Source organism: Pleurodeles waltl, chromosome 7 (genome assembly GCF_031143425.1).
Source record: "Pleurodeles waltl isolate 20211129_DDA chromosome 7, aPleWal1.hap1.20221129, whole genome shotgun sequence".
Taxonomy (NCBI): domain Eukaryota; kingdom Metazoa; phylum Chordata; class Amphibia; order Caudata; family Salamandridae; genus Pleurodeles; species Pleurodeles waltl.
The window spans coordinates 958,126,546-958,142,496 of NC_090446.1; positions in this window are offsets into that span (position 1 = coordinate 958,126,546).

Consider the following 15,951-nt stretch of genomic DNA (forward strand, 5'->3'; position numbering starts at 1 on the left):
AACATCCGCAACATTCGGAAATAAAAGAGACAGCAGGCACCCTAATGATAAAAAGACAGCAATAGATGATGAAGGGTTTAGTCACCATGAACAGCACTATTAAGGCTGGGCCTAGTGATGGGAAAGCGAGACATAATGCACCACTGGCGGCAGCCGATAGCCCCGAAAGCAAGGGCATGAAGTGCAGACAAGGACCTGTGTTGCATCAGGGGAGAAACCGATAAATGAAGCCTGGGGCTGTCCCCGGAAACATGAGTGGGTGTGGCAGAGTTATAAGGAGGGAATGAAGTAAATTATGTTATACATGTATCATCTGGGACGCCTTCCTTTGGACTGGGGAGGGGGGAGGCGAATGCTGCCGAGGTCACAGATGAACACGTGTTGCATTTCTGTTTTGATTTCATATTTCATTTTGGTTTGATGTATGTTCATGACCCAACGAATGTGATAAATAGATTTAAAAAAAGATGGCACTTGCTTTTCGACACTTCTTTTGTCAACATCCTCTCTGTTTTTTGTTCTGCAGTTTTATATAGCGTGGAGTGCTTTATATGCTTTATATGATCCCCAGTTACATTATAAAAAGTCACAATCATTTTTGATGAATAGAGAGGTCAAGTGATTTGCCCAGAATCACCGGATGTTGATAAACACCGAGACTCGGTTTGTCTTATTCGTTTTCATGATATGACTGAAATTCTGCTGCAAGCCTTGGTCTTCCTCGGAATGGGATGTACGAGTACTGCAACACTGCAAGACTATCAGCTAACCTTCTTCAATATGAATGTGCAGAAGCAGCTAGTTTGTTCTCTCTTGTTTTTGCATTAATAAAAACATAAAATTTCTTCTGTGCAACAAATTATGTCCCAGATTTATACTTTTTGCTGCAAAACTTCACAAACGCAATTTTATGGCAAAAAGTATAGCCCCGGCTTGTGCCATTCCACAGCACCAGCCGGGCGCCACATTAAAGGAATGGCGCAAGCCGTCTCTAAACTTGGGCTAGAGTCTTAAAAAAAGTCGCTAGCCGGGTGGGGGTGGCGGTAGGGAAGGAGGGGGTTGTGCATCAAAAAATGATGCTAGCCCTGTTAGAAGCAAAAGAAAATGCCTCTTACCAGAATAGCACCATTTCCTTGCACACAACCACCAAAAACCTGACTCCTGTCTTAGGAAAGACAGGAGTCATGCCCACCACCTTAATGGCCAGCACAGGAGACAAGTGTCCCCTGGGCATGGCTATTGCACCCTGTGCCATCCAGGGGGCCCCAAGTTAGGACCCCCAATGGCACTTACATTTTTTTTTTACCGTAATTACGAATACTTACCCTACTTACCTGGGATGGGGCCCCCCATCCTCTGGTGTCCCTCTGGTGTGGCTGGGGGTGTTCCTGGGGCTTGGGGAAGGTACCTGTGGACCCATTCCATGGTGTTTAACCATGGAAATGGGTCCTCAGGTTCCCTAACGACCGGTCTGACACAGGCGTTAAATAATGGTGCAAAGCAAGCTTTGCATCATTATTTAGCCCCTCTTCCCACCCGTACGCCATTTTAGCACAGGGAGATAAATATGGGGCTATGGGAATAGCACAATGTTTTAGATGGGACGCCTACCTTGCATCTCATTGATGCACGGTAGATGCATGCATCAAAAAAAGGGTGCAAACTCCTATATTTTCACGTTAGACGAGTCTAACTTCCAAATATAAACATGGAGTTAGGTTTGTGTCAAATTTGCGTTAAAAATAAATTACGCAAATTTGGCACAAACAGGGTATAAATATGCCCCTATATATTTAACATTATTTGAAATAATAATGCTATTGGCACTGTGCAAGTAACAATTCTAGTGCTGCCTTTTTATGTAAAGTTATGCTGATAACTTGTGTGATTTCTTTGTGATAAAGATTATAAAAGAAGTGCTTTTTGTGAAAGAGTAAGACTTACCTGATTATTCCTAAGAGACCCTTCTATAAGACGTTTGATATCTTCTTGTTAGGCTGCCAGTCTTTACTGTTTCTTGCTTAGCGAGGACTTGATGCTCATCGTCCTTTCTGTATGTAGGACAATTTGCGATTATTAATTTGATTGATTGCCAGCTGTGCTGTGCATGTTTAACTTTTTAAAGACAGGTGGCATTTTGTAATTATAGTGATTTTGGTTTTATGTTAATCCCCTTGATTATCTCATGTTTGCTTTCTGTAACGATACTATTGTTTGAATAAACGTATAATTACTGAGAGCTGGAAAAGCCTTGTTGTGCAGGTTTTTGGAATGGTCTAAAATGAGCATTAGAGTCTAGGATTCTCTCCTGCCTATTGACCCGCCTTAATTAATTAGATTTGGAATGTCGGCACCCTCCACTCTTATTCACTCAATGCTCACTTTGTTAAATAAATAAATAAATAAGTGCAGCTGCCCACACTTTTTCTTTGGATCATGTTGCCATTGATGCTGAATGGTAGGTTTGCTAAAAACCATGGCTCCGGTTTACTAAGACTCACTCAGCGCATAGTTCCATAGCATAAGAATGAATTGCACTGCTGTAGGAAAGTACCATCTTGCCTGGCATGTTACCCCCATCTTTCACTGTATATATGTTGTTTTAGTTGTATGTGTCACTGGGACCCTGGTAACCCAGGGCCCCAGTGCTCATAAGTGTGCCTGAATGTGTTACCTGTGTAGTGACTAACTGTCTCACTGAGGCTCTGCTAATCAGAACCTCAGTGGTTATGCTCTCTCATTTCTTTCCAAATTGTCACTGACAGGCTAGTGACCATTTTTACCAATTTACATTGGCTTACTGGAACACCCTTATAATTCCCTAGTATATGGTACTGAGGTACCCAGGGTATTGGGGTTCCAGGAGATCCCTATGGGCTGCAGCATTTCTTTTGCCACCCATAGGGAGCTCTGACAATTCTTACACAGGCCTGCCACTGCAGCCTGAGTGAAATAACGTCCACGTTATTTCACAGCCATTTTACACTGCACTTAAGTAACTTATAAGTCACCTATATGTCTAACCTTTACCTGGTAAAGGTTAGGTGCAAAGTTACTTAGTGTGAGGGCACCCTGGCACTAGCCAAGGTGCCCCCACATTGTTCAGAGCCAATTCACTGAACTTTGTGAGTGCGGGGACACCATTACACGCGTGCACTACATATAGGTCACTACCTATATGTAGCTTCACCATGGTAACTCCGAATATGGCCATGTAACATGTCTATGATCATGGAATTGCCCCCTCTATGCCATCCTGGCATTGTTGGTACAATTCCATGATCCCAGTGGTCTGTAGCACAGACCCTGGTACTGCCAGACTGCCCTTCCTGGGGTTTCTCTGCAGCTGCTGCTGCTGCCAACCCCTCAGACAGGCAGCTGCCCTCCTGGGGTCCAGCCAGGCCTGGCCCAGGATGGCAGAACAAAGAACTTCCTCTGAGAGAGGGTGTGACACCCTCTCCCTTTGGAAAATGGTGTGAAGGCAGGGGAGGAGTAGCCTCCCCCAGCCTCTGGAAATGCTTTGTTGGGCACAGATGTGCCCAATTCTGCATAAGCCAGTCTACACCGGTTCAGGGACCCCTTAGCCCCTGCTCTGGCGCGAAACTGGACAAAGGAAAGGGGAGTGACCACTCCCCTGACCTGCACCTCCCCTGGGAGGTGTCCAGAGCTCCTCCAGTGTGCTCCAGACCTCTGCCATCTTGGAAACAGAGGTGCTGCTGGCACACTGGACTGCTCTGAGTGGCCAGTGCCACCAGGTGACGTCAGAGACTCCTTGTGATAGGCTCCTTCAGGTGTTAGTAGCCTTTCCTCTCTCCTAGGTAGCCAAACCCTCTTTTCTGGCTATTTAGGGTCTCTGTCTCTGGGGAAACTTCAGATAACGAATGCATGAGCTCAGCCGAGTTCCTCTGCATCTCCCTCTTCACCTTCTGATAAGGAATCGACCGCTGACCGCGCTGGAAGCCTGCAAACCTGCAACATAGTAGCAAAGACGACTACTGCAACTCTGTAACGCTGATCCTGCCGCCTTCTCGACTGTTTTCCTGCTTGTGCATGCTGTGGGGGTAGTCTGCCTCCTCTCTGCACCAGAAGCTCCGAAGAAATCTCCCGTGGGTCGACGGAATCTTCCCTCTGCAACCGCAGGCACCAAAAAGCTGCATTACCGGTCCCTTGGGTCTCCTCTCAGCACGACGAGCGAGGTCCCTCGAATCCAGCGACACCGTCCAAGTGACCCCCACAGTCCAGTGACTCTTCAGCCCAAGTTTGGTGGAGGTAAGTCCTTGCCTCACCTCGCTGGGCTGCATTGCTGGGAACCGCGACTTTGCAAGCTACTCCGGCCCCTGTGCACTTCCGGCGGAAATCCTTCGTGCACAGCCAAGCCTGGGTCCACGGCACTCTAACCTGCATTGCACGACTTTCTAAGTTGGTCTCCGGCGACGTGGGACTCCTTTGTGCAACTTCGGCGAGCACCGTTTCACGCATCCTCGTAGTGCCTGTTTCTGGCACTTCTCCGGGTGCTACCTGCTTCAGTGAGGGCTCATTGTCTTGCTCGACGTCCCCTCTCTCTGCAGGTCCAATTTGCGACCTCCTGGTCCCTCCTGGGCCCCAGCAGCGTCCAAAAACGCCAAACGCACGATTTGCATGTAGCAAGGCTTGTTGGCGTCCATCCGGCGGGAAAACACTTCTGCATGACTCTCCAAGGCGTGGGGGATCCATCCTCCAAAGGGGAAGTCTCTAGCCCTTGTCGTTCCTGCAGTATTCACAGTTCTTCAGCCTAGTAAGAGCTTCTTTGCACCAACCGCTGCCATTTCTTGGGCATCTGCCCATCTCCGAGCTGCTTGTGACTTTTGGACTTGGTCCCCTTGTTCCACAGGTACCCTCAGTCAGGAATCCATCGTTGTTGCATTGCTGATTTGTGTTTTCCTTGCATTTTCCCTCTAACACGACTATTTTGTCCTTAGGGGAACTTTAGTGCACTTTGCACTCACTTTTCAGGGTCTTGGGGAGGGTTATTTTTCTAACTCTCACTATTTTCTAATAGTCCCAGCGACCCTCTACAAGGTCACATAGGTTTGGGGTCCATTCGTGGTTCGCATTCCACTTTTGGAGTATATGGTTTGTGTTGCCCCTATCCCTATGTTTCCCCATTGCATCCTATTGTAACTATACATTGTTTGCACTGTTTTCTAAGACTATACTGCATATTTTTGCTATTGTGTATATATATCTTGTGTATATTTCCTATCCTCTCACTGAGGGTACACTCTAAGATACTTTGGCATATTGTCATAAAAATAAAGTACCTTTATTTTTAGTATAACTGTGTATTGTGTTTTCTTATGATATTGTGCATATGACACTAAGTGGTACTGTAGTAGCTTCACACGTCTCCTAGTTCAGCCTAAGCTGCTCTGCTAAGCTACCATTATCTATCAGCCTAAGCTGCTAGACACCCTATACACTAATAAGGGATAACTCGTCCTGGTGCAAGGTGCAAGTACCCCTTGGTACTCACTACAAGCCAGTCCAGCCTCCTACATTGGTTGTGCAGTGGTGGGTAAGTGCTTGAGACTACTTACCACTCTTGTCATTGTACTTTTCATAAGAGAAAAATATACAAAACAAGGTCAGTGTATATACACATAGCCAAAAAGTTTTGCATTTCCTCTTTTCACTCTTTTCTAAGTGCTGAAAAGTACTTCTAAACTTTCAAAAAGTTCTTAAAAGTTTAAAAAGTTTTTTTCTGTCTTTCCAAAAAGTTCTGAAAACTTTTTTCTCTTTTTCTATCACTTTAACTCTCTCTGAAAATGTCTGGCACAGGAAAAATTGTTGAACTGTCCAAACTTGCATATGATCACCTTAGCTGGAAAGGAGCAAGGAGTCTCTGCATAGAGAGAGGTTTGAGTGTAGGGAAGAATCCTTCCTTAGAACTGTTAATTAATATGCTTAGAGTACAGGATAAGGCCATAAGTGCCCAATCTGTAGAAAAAGTAGCTAATGGTTCTCAATCTGATCCAGGGACTCCCCCAGGAAAAGGTTCAGGAAAGAAACTTCTCAGCCTGCCCATTACTAGACAGTCTAGCATAGTTGGTACAGAGGTTGAATCACACCATACTAATGGTGTGCTCTCACATTATACTGGTAGCCAAGCTGTTAGGGTGCCCTCTGTAAGGGACAGGTCTCCATCTGTTCATTCCCATCATACCTCTGTATCTAGAAATGTCCCTCCCACCCACCCTGATGACAGATTGTTAGAAAGGGAGCTCAATAGATTGAGAGTGGAGCAAACCAGACTGAAGCTCAAGAAGCAACAGCTGGATTTGGATAGACAGTCTTTAGAAATAGAGAGGGAAAGACAGAAGATGGGTTTAGATACCCATGGTGGCAGCAGCAGTATTCCCCATAGTCATCCTGCAAAAGAGCATGATTCCAGGAATCTGCACAAGATAGTTCCCCCTTATAAGGAGGGGGATGACATTAACAAGTGGTTTGCTGCACTTGAGAGGGCCTGTGCTGTACAGGATGTCCCTCAAAAGCAGTGGGCTGCTATCCTATGGCTATCATTTAGTGGAAAAGGTAGGGATAGGCTCCTTACAGTGAAAGAAAATGATGCCAATAATTTCCAAGTTCTTAAGAATGCACTCCTGGATGGTTATGGCTTAACCACTGAACAGTACAGGATAAAGTTCAGAGATACCAAAAAGGAGTCTTCACAAGACTGAGTTGATTTCATTGACCAGGCAGTGAAGGCCTTGGAGGGGTGGTTACATGGCAGTAAAGTTACTGATTATGACAGCCTGTATAACTTAATCCTGAGAGAGCATATTCTTAATAATTGTGTGTCTGATTTGTTGCACCAGTACTTGGTGGACTCTGATCTGACCTCTCCCCAAGAATTGGGAAAGAAGGCAGACAAATGGGTCAGAACAAGAGTGAACAGAAAAGTTCATACAGGGGGTGACAAAGATGGCAACAAAAAGAAGGATGGTAAGTCTTCTGACAAGGGTGGGGACAAATCTAAAAATGAGTCTTCATCAGGCCCACAAAAACACTCTGGTGGGGGTGGTGGGTCCAAATCCTCCTTTAATCAGAACAAGGAAAAGAAACCATGGTGCTATTTATGTAAAATAAAAGGCCATTGGACAACAGATCCCAGTTGTCCAAAGAAAGGCACCACAGCTCCTACCACTACAACCCCTACTGCTACACCTAGTGTCCCTACTAATAGCAGTGGTGGTGGGAGCAAACCTACTAATAGCCAATCCAAGGGAGTAGCTGGGCTCACTTTTGGTAATTTAGTTGGGGTTGGTCTAATTAGGGAGACCACAGAGGCTACTTTAGTCTCTGAAGGGGCTATTGACTTAGCCACTTTGGTTGCTTGCCCCCATAACTTGGAGAAGTACAAGCAACTAACCCTAATAAATGGTGTTGAGGTCCAGGCCTACAGGGACACAGGTGCCAGTGTCACAATGGTGATTGAGAAACTGGTGCACCCTGAACAACACATACTTGGACACCAGTACCAAGTAACCGATGCTCACAACATAACACAAAGCCACCCCATGGCTGTTGTAAATCTCAACTGGGGGGGGGTATCTGGTCCAAAGAAAGTTGTGGTAGCTTCAGATTTACCTGTAGACTGTCTATTAGGGAATGATTTGGAGACATCAGCTTGGTCAGATGTGGAGTTGGAGGCCCATGCAGCAATGCTGGGCATCCCAGGGCATATTTTTGCTTTGACAAGGGCTCAGGCCAAAAAGCAAAAAGGACAGGGAAGCTTGGATCCTGGAACAATGGACCAAGTGCTCCCTAAAGCTAGGGCTAGTAGAAGCAAACCACTTCCTACTATCCCTCCCTCTACAGTGGATTCAACTTCTGAGGAAGAAGAATTCCCTCCCTGTGCAGAACCTACACCAGAGGAGCTGGAAGCAGACACTGCTGAGCTTTTGGGTGAAGGGGGGCCTGCCAGAGAGGAGCTGAGTGTGGCACAGCAAACCTGTCCCACATTAGAGGGTCTCAGACAGCAAGCTGTCAAACAGGCTAATGGGGATGTCAGTGACTCTCACAGAGTTTACTGGGAGGACAACCTCTTCTACACTGAGCATAGGGATCCTAAACCTGGAGCTGCCAGGAGATTAGTGATTCCTCAGGAGTACAGAAAGTTCCTCCTAACACTGGCACATGACATTCCCTTAGCTGGGCACCTGGGTCAAATGAAAACTTGGGACAGATTGGTACCATTGTTTCATTGGCCTAGGATGTCTGAGGACACAAAAGAATTTTGTAAGTCCTGTGAAACCTGTCAAGCCAGTGGCAAGACAGGTGGCACTCCAAAGGCACCCCTTATCCCACTGCCTGTGGTTGGGGTTCCCTTTGAAAGGGTAGGGGTTGACATAGTTGGCCCCCTTGACCCTCCTACTGCTTCAGGCAATAGGTTTATCTTGGTGGTAGTGGACCATGCCACAAGATATCCTGAAGCTATTCCTTTAAGGACCACTACAGCTCCTGCAGTGGCAAAGGCCCTCCTGGGAATATTTTCCAGGGTGGGCTTCCCAAAGGAAGTAGTATCAGACAGAGGAAGCAATTTCATGTCTGCATACTTAAAGGCCATGTGGAAGGAGTGTGGTGTAACTTACAAGTTCACAACACCCTATCATCCACAAACAAATGGACTGGTGGAGAGATTTAATAAAACTCTCAAAGGCATGATTATGGGTCTCCCTGAAAAACTCCGCAGGAGATGGGATATCCTTCTACCATGCCTCCTTTTTGCCTACAGGGAGGTACCCCAGAAAGGAGTGGGCTTCAGCCCCTTTGAACTTCTTTTTGGACACCCTGTTAGGGGTCCACTCACACTTGTAAAGGAGGGTTGGGAACAACCTTTAAAAGCTCCTAAGCAGGATATTGTGGATTATGTACTTGGCCTCAGATCAAGGATGGCTGAGTACATGAAAAAGGCCAGTAAAAACCTTCAGGCCAGCCAAGAGCTCCAGAAGCAATGGCATGATCAGAAGGCTGTTTTGGTTCAGTACCAACCAGGGCAGAAAGTGTGGGTCTTGGAGCCTGTGGCCCCAAGAGCACTCCAAGATAAATGGAGTGGTCCACACACAATTGTTGAAAAGAAGGGTGAAGTCACCTACTTGGTTGACTTAGGCACTGCCAGGAGTCCCCTTAGGGTGCTCCATGTCAACCGCCTGAAACCCTACTATGACAGGGCTGATCTTACCCTGCTCATGGCAACTGATGAGGGACAGGAAGAAGACAGTGATCCTCTACCTGATCTCTTCTCTTCCACAGAACAAGATGCTCTTGTGGAAGGTGTAGTTTTGGCTGATTGTCTTACTGCTGAGCAGAAAGATAATTGCATAAATCTCCTAGGACAATTTTCAGAACTCTTCTCCATTGTGCCAGGCACCACTTCTTGGTGTGAGCACACTATAGATACTGGAGACAGTTTACCTGTCAAAAGTAAGATCTATAGGCAGCCTAACCATGTCAGGGACTGCATAAAGCAAGAAGTTCAGAAAATGTTGGAACTAGGAGTGGTTGAGCACTCTGACAGTCCATGGGCTTCTCCTGTGGTACTGGTACCAAAACCCAATTCTAAAGATGGAAAGAAGGAAATGAGGTTTTGTGTAGACTATAGAGGTCTCAACTTGGTAACCAAAACAGATGCTCACCCTATACCCAGGGCAGATGAGCTTATAGATACACTGGCATCTGCCAAGTATCTAAGCACTTTTGATTTGACTGCAGGGTATTGGCAGATCAAATTGTCAGAAGATGCTAAACCTAAGACTGCATTTTCCACCATTGGAGGACATTACCAGTTTACTGTAATGCCTTTTGGTTTGAAAAATGCACCTGCCACTTTTCAGAGGTTGGTGAACACAGTCCTGCAAGGGCTGGAAGCTTTCAGTGCAGCATATTTGGATGATATAGCTGTCTTTAGCTCCAGCTGGGATGATCACCTGGTCCACCTTTGGAAAGTTTTGGAGGCCCTGCAAAAGGCAGGCCTCACTATCAAGGCTTCAAAGTGCCAGATAGGGCAGGGTAAGGTGGTTTATCTGGGACACCTTGTTGGTGGGGAACAGATTGCACCACTTCAGGGGAAAATCCAAACTATTATTGATTGGGTTCCCCCTACCACTCAGACTCAGGTGAGAGCCTTCCTAGGCCTCACTGGGTATTACAGGAGGTTCATTAAGAACTATGGCTCCATTGCAGCCCCTCTTAATGACCTCACATCCAAGAAAATGCCTAAAAAGGTATTATGGACAGCAAGCTGTCAGAAAGCTTTTGAGGAGCTGAAGCAGGCCATGTGCTCTGCACCTGTCCTGAAAAGCCCTTGTTACTCTAAAAAATTCTATGTCCAAACTGATGCATCTGAATTAGGAGTAGGGGCAGTCCTATCACAACTTAATTCTGAGGGCCAGGATCAACCTGTTGCTTTTATTAGTAGGAGGTTGACCCCTAGAGAAAAGCGTTGGTCTGCCATTGAGAGGGAGGCCTTTGCTGTGGTCTGGGCTCTGAAGAAGTTGAGGCCATACCTGTTTGGCACTCACTTCATTGTTCAGACAGACCACAAACCTCTACTTTGGCTAAAACAAATGAAAGGTGAAAATCCTAAATTGTTGAGGTGGTCCATATCCCTACAGGGAATGGACTATACAGTGGAACATAGACCTGGGAGTAGCCACTCCAATGCAGATGGACTCTCCAGATATTTCCACTTAGACAATGAAGACTCATCAGGTAATGGCTAGTCTTATTGTCCTTCGTTTGGGGGGGGGTTGTGTAGGAAAGTACCATCTTGCCTGGCATGTTACCCCCATCTTTCACTGTATATATGTTGTTTTAGTTGTATGTGTCACTGGGACCCTGGTAACCCAGGGCCCCAGTGCTCATAAGTGTGCCTGAATGTGTTACCTGTGTAGTGACTAACTGTCTCACTGAGGCTCTGCTAATCAGAACCTCAGTGGTTATGCTCTCTCATTTCTTTCCAAATTGTCACTGACAGGCTAGTGACCATTTTTACCAATTTACATTGGCTTACTGGAACACCCTTATAATTCCCTAGTATATGGTACTGAGGTACCCAGGGTATTGGGGTTCCAGGAGATCCCTATGGGCTGCAGCATTTCTTTTGCCACCCATAGGGAGCTCTGACAATTCTTACACAGGTCTGCCACTGCAGCCTGAGTGAAATAACGTCCACGTTATTTCACAGCCATTTTACACTGCACTTAAGTAACTTATAAGTCACCTATATGTCTAACCTTTACCTGGTAAAGGTTAGGTGCAAAGTTACTTAGTGTGAGGGCACCCTGGCACTAGCCAAGGTGCCCCCACATTGTTCAGAGCCAATTCACTGAACTTTGCGAGTGCGGGGACACCATTACACGCGTGCACTACATATAGGTCACTACCTATATGTAGCTTCACCATGGTAACTCCGAATATGGCCATGTAACATGTCTATGATCATGGAATTGCCCCCTCTATGCCATCCTGGCATTGTTGGTACAATTCCATGATCCCAGTGGTCTGTAGCACAGACCCTGGTACTGCCAGACTGCCCTTCCTGGGGTTTCTCTGCAGCTGCTGCTGCTGCCAACCCCTCAGACAGGCAGCTGCCCTCCTGGGGTCCAGCCAGGCCTGGCCCAGGATGGCCGAACAAAGAACTTCCTCTGAGAGAGGGTGTGACACCCTCTCCCTTTGGAAAATGGTGTGAAGGCAGGGGAGGAGTAGCCTCCCCCAGCCTCTGGAAATGCTTTGTTGGGCACAGATGTGCCCAATTCTGCATAAGCCAGTCTACACCGGTTCAGGGACCCCTTAGCCCCTGCTCTGGCGCGAAACTGGACAAAGGAAAGGGGAGTGACCACTCCCCTGACCTGCACCTCCCCTGGGAGGTGTCCAGAGCTCCTCCAGTGTGCTCCAGACCTCTGCCATCTTGGAAACAGAGGTGCTGCTGGCACACTGGACTGCTCTGAGTGGCCAGTGCCACCAGGTGACGTCAGAGACTCCTTGTGATAGGCTCCTTCAGGTGTTAGTAGCCTTTCCTCTCTCCTAGGTAGCCAAACCCTCTTTTCTGGCTATTTAGGGTCTCTGTCTCTGGGGAAACTTCAGATAACGAATGCATGAGCTCAGCCGAGTTCCTCTGCATCTCCCTCTTCACCTTCTGATAAGGAATCGACCGCTGACCGCGCTGGAAGCCTGCAAACCTGCAACATAGTAGCAAAGACGACTACTGCAACTCTGTAACGCTGATCCTGCCGCCTTCTCCACTGTTTTCCTGCTTGTGCATGCTGTGGGGGTAGTCTGCCTCCTCTCTGCACCAGAAGCTCCGAAGAAATCTCCCGTGGGTCGACGGAATCTTCCCCCTGCAACCGCAGGCACCAAAAAGCTGCATTACCGGTCCCTTGGGTCTCCTCTCAGCACGACGAGCGAGGTCCCTCGAATCCAGCGACACCGTCCAAGTGACCCCCACAGTCCAGTGACTCTTTAGCCCAAGTTTGGTGGAGGTAAGTTCTTGCCTCACCTCGCTGGGCTGCATTGCTGGGAACCGCGACTTTGCAAGCTACTCCGGCCCCTGTGCACTTCCGGCGGAAATCCTTCGTGCACAGCCAAGCCTGGGTCCACGGCACTCTAACCTGCATTGCACGACTTTCTAAGTTGGTCTCCGGCGACGTGGGACTCCTTTGTGCAACTTCGGCGAGCACCGTTTCACGCATCCTCGTAGTGCCTGTTTCTGGCACTTCTCCGGGTGCTACCTCTTCAGTGAGGGCTCTTTGTCTTGCTCGACGTCCCCTCTCTCTGCAGGTCCAATTTGCGACCTCCTGGTCCCTCCTGGGCCCCAGCAGCGTCCAAAAACGCCAAACGCACGATTTGCATGTAGCAAGGCTTGTTGGCGTCCATCTGGCGGGAAAACACTTCTGCACGACTCTCCAAGGCGTGGGGGATCCATCCTCCAAAGGGGAAGTCTCTAGCCCTTGTCGTTCCTGCAGTATTCACAGTTCTTCAGCCTAGTAAGAGCTTCTTTGCACCAACCGCTGCCATTTCTTGGGCATCTGCCCATCTCCGAGCTGCTTGTGACTTTTGGACTTGGTCCCCTTGTTCCACAGGTACCCTCAGTCAGGAATCCATCGTTGTTGCATTGCTGATTTGTGTTTTCCTTGCATTTTCCCTCTAACACGACTATTTTGTCCTTAGGGGAACTTTAGTGCACTTTGCACTCACTTTTCAGGGTCTTGGGGAGGGTTATTTTTCTAACTCTCACTATTTTCTAATAGTCCCAGCGACCCTCTACAAGGTCACATAGGTTTGGGGTCCATTCGTGGTTCGCATTCCACTTTTGGAGTATATGGTTTGTGTTGCCCCTATCCCTATGTTTCCCCATTGCATCCTATTGTAACTATACATTGTTTGCACTGTTTTCTAAGACTATACTGCATATTTTTGCTATTGTGTATATATATCTTGTGTATATTTCCTATCCTCTCACTGAGGGTACACTCTAAGATACTTTGGCATATTGTCATAAAAATAAAGTACCTTTATTTTTAGTATAACTGTGTATTGTGTTTTCTTATGATATTGTGCATATGACACTAAGTGGTACTGTAGTAGCTTCACACGTCTCCTAGTTCAGCCTAAGCTGCTCTGCTAAGCTACCATTATCTATCAGCCTAAGCTGCTAGACACCCTATACACTAATAAGGGATAACTGGGCCTGGTGCAAGGTGCAAGTACCCCTTGGTACTCACTACAAGCCAGTCCAGCCTCCTACAACTGCGCTCCTTCACTTTCGTGCATCATGGATGCACAATATTTACTATATGCTGCACCATGATGCCGGGCTGTGTTGTGTAATGCAGTGTGACGCAAGGCTGTAGTTCCTACGCAACATTCAATAATGCAACAGCTGCCTGCATGACGCAAAGCTAACTTGTGTGCCGCAAGACATTGTTGTGTGCAGCAAGTCAGATTTGTATTATCCAGGAGTCCAATGAATGGTGCAAAAGTTAAAATAAATCCACGAATTGCCAAACAATTGTATTTCTAAACACACTACCATTTTGGAGGCATAGAAGAAGTGTCAGGAAGGCAGGAGGGCACCAGCACTAATGAGGGGTCTGACACGCAGACCTTAAGAAAGAGATGCTCAATTCCACAGAGGAGAAACACCAAATTTTGAATACTGACATGACCAAAAATGAAAAAAGTTTGCTTCTCCCTCAAAATTACCATTAGAGAAGAAGGATGCACTATGACAAGCAATAGTGAACAAAATCAACTGAGTGGCACCAACCGGAAGGACTGTAGTTCTGGCATGACCACAAACACAGACCAAAAGAGAAACTGGCCAGGAACTGGAAGGCTACAATGAGGACCGGAGAAGGAGCAGATGTCCAGGAGGAGCTGACCCCACTGGAGGAGCAGGTGGCTTCCCTCATTTCAACTGAGTTGGTTTCTGAAGTCGAGGACATGCACAGTGCTGACCTTAAGGACCAACAAAATGCACAGGGTAAGTTATAATGTAATGTTTATATATAATAATATATATGGTTAAGTTGCCAATATGAGTAGTTACAAACATACTAAAATAATCCTTACATCTAAGTACACATAGAGCAATGGTGCCAGTTGCACAATTGACCCCACATAATGATATAGCGCAGGTAATGTAGACCGTCTTGTAACCAACTGTAGAATTACCATCATGAATCAAGATGTATGTGTAGAGATATACTGTAATGAACTGGACAGATGTGTATGTGTTTTACTGACATTTCTATATAACATCTGGTAATCTGTGATGCACCAACATCGGCTTTCACATAAACGTCGGGCCTAGGTGCTACATTATAATGTCATGTAGAGCCACACACTGTAGGAGGCTGGCCTGGCTTATAGTGGGTACCAGATGGTACTTACACCTTGTGCCAGGTCCAGTTATCCCTTATTAGTGGATTAGTAGTGTTCTAGCATCTTAGGCTGATAGAGGTAGCTATAGCAGAGCAGCTTAGGCTGAACTAGGAGACATGCAATGCTTCTACTATACCACATATATCATATAGCACTATATCATAAGAAACACAATACTCAGAGTTACTAAAAATAAAGGTAATTTATTTTAGTGACAATGGGGGTCATTACAACATTGGCGGTAAATGCCGCTTACCGCCGTGCAGAAGACCGCCAACACACCGCCGCAGCCGCGGAATTCCGCCACAGCTATTATGACCCACAGCTCGGAATCCGCCAAAATTTAGACACCCACACAAGTCCGCCACACCAAAGGTCAGTGATAAACTGGCGATAACAAAACCTCCACCGTCACGCCAATAGGAATACGCCCACACTATCACGAACCACGAATCCACGCGGCGGTCTTTCAACCGCAGTATTCCATTGGCGGTACACACCGCTGCGCTCAAAATACACACACATCTACAAAACACATCCACATTGGACAAATCGAAATACACACACCTGATTCACATACACACACCACTCCCACACACTCAATACAATATAAAACACACACCCACATCACCCACAAACCCTTACAACCACAATTGCGACTGAAGGCCTGAGAGAGACACCACCATCTACAAACTAGCATCCATAGGCACTCAACACCATCACTCACACAACATCCACGCACAAAACACCAGACACCCCTAAACATCACCCCACACATCACAACACACACCACCCCACACATCACCCACACCACCCCATGGCACCGCAAAGACACCCCAGGTTCTCTGAGGAGGAGCTCAGGGTCATGGTGGAGGAAATCATCCGGGTAGAGCCACAGCTATTCGGAACACAGGTTCAGCACACCACCATAGCTAGGAAGATGGAGCTATGGCGCCGAATCGTGGACAGGGTCAACGCAGTGGGACAGCATCCAAGAACTAGGGATGACATCAGGAAGAGGTGGAA